Below are 4,441 nucleotides of genomic sequence, written 5' to 3' on the forward strand. Positions count from 1 at the left end.
TTGCACCAGGCAAGCTCCCATCCAGACCAGTGCCCTGTCTTCATCATGGAGAGACCACACCAGGTTAGCACCACAGCTATGGGCCCCTCCAATAGAGAGGGCCTGCACATCTCTAGAGTCAGAATATGAATGAGCTTCTTGATTTCTGGGGTCCTGGTAGAGAACAGCTCTGTCTAGCTATATGTCATCAAAGGTTGGACAGGCTGCAAACATCCCATCCCTGAAGAGCTGGGAGATGTCAATGAAGGGACCTGGACCTGGCAGCAGCCTGTTCCTACCATGGCCAAGCCTGGGAGAAGGGACACTCTCAAGAGCCCTACCTTAAACCTGGGGCTCAAGACACAATGCTCCAAAGCCTAAGAGAGGTCTGAGAGGGATGCTTGTCAGGAACTGAGTGCTGAGGGTAGGTCCACAGCACCTGATACCAGAACACTATGGCCCTGAGGAGCCTGCAGCTAGATTGAATCCTTCTACTAAACTCCAGGTTTATTCAAAGCACCTTTTCTTTACTTTTATTTTATGCTTTGTCTTCTTGTGTGTCTGTGTACCATGTGTGTGTAGTGCCCATGAAGGGCAGAAGAACACACTGGATGCTCTGGGACTTGGTTACTAGCTACCATGTGAGTGCTAAGAACAGAACATGAATCCTCTGTAAGAGTGTGCATGCTCTTAACTGCTGGGCCACCTCTGCAGCCCCCTGGGAGTCCAGAGCTTTGAAAATAAATGCCTCTATTGAGAAGCAATTCATATGACATATACTCCAGCCATTTGAAAGTGCATAATTCTGGGAGTCTATTATATTCAAACATGTATAGACAAGGTGGTTCATGCCTTTAATCCCAGCATTCAGGAGGCAGAGGCAGGTGAATCTCTGTGAGTCCTAAGCCAGTCTTGTTTATCTTGTGAATTCCAGGCCAGCAGGGGATACATAAAGAGACCCTGTCTCAAAGTTAAATTAAATAAACAAGTGTATAGATAAATAAACCTTTGTGGCTATTGCACACACCACAGGGGAAAAACACTCAAATCACTAGGTGTTTCTCCCTATTTATTCGTCTCTTAGTCGCTGGCAACCATTAACAGATTGGCTTATTATCAGGATTTCATACAGGATGACTTGCACAGTGATGGGGTGGGTGTTCGGTTGGTTGGTTTGGTTTGGTTTGGTTTGGTTTGGTTTGGGTCTGGCTTCTTCTGCTTGTGGCCTTGTTTTCAGAGTTCATCCACATCCTGCAGTGAATCTTAGAAGTGTAATCATCCCTCCCAGTTGCCATACAGGCACCCTACTATGGTTGGTGACAGAGCTTAGCTATAGGGCGCTTTCTTGCCTGGTGTGTGCAGGGCCCAGAACTGGGAATAACACTGCACAGATTTACTATTTTTTAAAATCTATGTATGAGTTGATGGACATTCAAGTCACTTAAGGGTTATCTGCTTGACTCTTTTAAATGTTACCATGGAGACCTAGAGAGATGGTTGAGGGGTTAAGAGCACTTGCTGCTCTTACAGAGAACCAGGACTCAGTTCCTGGCACCCACATATGGTGCACATGCATACATGCAGACAAAACACTCACACACATAAAATAAACATTTTTTAAATCTCAAGATAAACTTTAAATACTACCATAAACATTGGTGTACACATTGATCTGTTTGATATCCTGTTTGATAGCAGCTAGGGCCTAGCCTCTATGGGGGCCACCCACTACCCATACAGTGGGACCAGCCTGGTTTGGGCTTGACTCGGTCAGGGGGAGGATGGGGGGCAGGGGGGAACAGTGAGGGTGACGAGGCACTCTCTAGGCTTCTGGGCTGAATGCTTTTCCTGTTTGCTTTTCCAGCAACACTTTCCATTGATAGCCACAACCCAGGATGACCTCTTGCTTTGGATATGCAGCTAAAAGTCCAACTGCTAGGTCACCTGGTAACTCTACATTCACCTGTTTCAAAAACTGCCTTTGCATTCTAGAACAGCTCTACTGTTTCCAGTTTCCTGTCTGCATGGACCTCGGGGTTTGTTTTTCTACCATCTTACTACTATTTACTTAGGATGACAGCCAGCCAGCCAAGTGGCATTTGATGCTATCTAGTTTTGATTTGCATTTTCCTGATAACTAAAGACCTGCTTGCTGGCTACTGGCACAGTTGTATACCTCTAGAGAAGTATATTCAGATCTTTTATTATGGCCCAGGTGTTTAAGAAAGAATTAGCGCTTTGAAGTTGTAGGAAGCCAGACCAAAAGAAACTTAAGGTCCCTGTTACCAGAATCCCAAGGGCTTCCCAAAGCCTGGGCTGGATCCTGGGAGAAGGAGGATGCTATCGAAGGCCGCACCCCACTACTCTGGGAGGGAGGGCTCCTTGAAAGAGCCTGGCCAATACATTGGGCTGTAGCTTCGCCATTTCACATTTGTGTCCTTACTCCTTGAGAACTACTCTTGCTGGTGACTCCCTTTGCTCCCAGGTTGAACAGACAAGAGACCCCTCCTCGACACCCCAGCAAGTCTTGCATAGCTTGGTGAGCCCAAATACCCCTGCATAGGTGAAGATCTAGGTGAGCCACCCTGCTACTCGGCCCCTCCCAGAACCCAGCTGCCCCTACTCTGGTGTGGTCTCTACTCTATGGCCTGGATGCCTGCTTGTTAAGTTGGGGTTTCAGCCTTCCAGAAGCCCCACTATACCAGACAGATTGAAGAGACCCTAGCAGCTAGGGCCTAGCCTCTATGGGGGCCACCCACTACCCATACAGTGGGACCAGCCTGGTTTGGGCTTGACTCGGTCAGGGGGAGGATGGGGGGCAGAGGGGAACAGTGAGGGTGACGAGGCACTCTCTAGGCTTCTTGGCTGAATGCTGATTCTCTGGCCCACAAGTCTATCCCTGATCCCCAAGGACCTTCTTGCCTCACTCTCCACAATTAGCCCAGAGACCTGGTGTCCTAGGGATGTCACTGTAGCTCCACACTGCACACGTTGTCTGCTCCTGGCCTGTTTTGGCCTCTGACCCATGAAGGTTCAACAAGGTCAGGTAACTCAGATGTACATGAGAGCCCTGGAGGAGACCACCAAACCCTGGAACTACCGAACACTGGCTTTGCTGTGGGCTCCTGTAACGAGTCCCTTAGAAGTGAGTTCTTTCCCCAGCCTTAGCCCTCAGCCAGGTAGCTCAACAGGGTATCTTAGACTTCAGCAGGTGGCCAGGGGTGACACAGAGTAATTAATGGTATGGATAATGCAGGACCTGCTGCTACTGGCTACCTCCTCCTGCTCCTCAGCCAAGTACCGGAGACCCCAGGGAGAGACAGATAAGTGAGCCACAGAGTGAACAGTGTCCTCTGTCTTGTGTTGGTTGGGCAGGATGTGCCAGAACTAACAAGGCAAGGCTACTCTGAAGGGATAGGGTTCCTGAGTGTTGGGGGCAACTAAGTGTGGACATCTGCCATCTGGACCCAGGATCATGCCATCAGCCTTTAAGAGGACAGTTAAGGGTGTGATGCAGGAGGTGGGCAGCAGCAGAGGAGATCTCATCCCAGTGGACTGCCTTTGGAATTCAATCACCTTCAAGCCCTACAGCCTCCTGAGCAGGAGACTCTCAAGCTCATAGTTCTGGAAACCCCGTTATACATGTGTCAACCTGTCAAAGACATCCTGGAACCCATCTCACCAGAACCAGGTATCTCCTTCTCCTTTACCTGCTCCCCTCTTCCACATCCTGAGTCCCCAGACTGAATAGAAGAAGGGAGTGGGTGAAGCCCAGCCTGGCATCTTACTGGGCATGTTCAGCTCTACTCCTGTGGCTCTATTTCCCGAGGGTGGAGTTCTTTAAAGGTCCCATTGCTACAGAGGAAAGACAAGGCAGTGGCTACTGGAATATGACTGTAGAGCTGGTCCCATTTTAGAACCGGAGTGTATTGGCCACTTCCAAGTCTCTGATGTCGTCGATGGGAACACTCAGGGCAGTGTGGCGATATCAGGCATGGGAGAAAGGAGAATTGCTGGTGCGGCTGCAGTGTCTGACAGTTCCAGGGCCTCCATGAGTGTGTGTATACTTTCTGTGAATCTGCAGACCTGGTCGCTCATTCAACTAGAAAGGTGTGCCCCGAACACAGAACACCTCAAAGCTAAGGTGCACTGGGAACCGACTTCTCAGGGCTCCACATGTGCTCTCTATGCCTCCCTGGTCCTATTGTCAAGTCTAGGAATCAACAAGTCTCATGGCTTGGGGAGTTCCTGGGCTCTGTGTCTAGAGAGAAGATGTTTCTAACTGATGTGGCCAAGGGGTTTTGATCACCCCTGGGAGCTTGCACAGCTAGGACAAGTGTTTGGTACTCGGTGGGGACCACACTACCTCCATAGTGCAGCTCAGCCTTAGCTTGCTGAGAGGTGAAAGTAGCAACAGCTTCTTCCTGATTGTCCCGCGCTACCTCCCGCCAGCAGGAATGAC

Source organism: Grammomys surdaster, unplaced genomic scaffold, assembly GCF_004785775.1.
Source record: "Grammomys surdaster isolate TR1022 unplaced genomic scaffold, NIH_TR_1.0 342, whole genome shotgun sequence".
NCBI classification, from domain to species: domain Eukaryota; kingdom Metazoa; phylum Chordata; class Mammalia; order Rodentia; family Muridae; genus Grammomys; species Grammomys surdaster.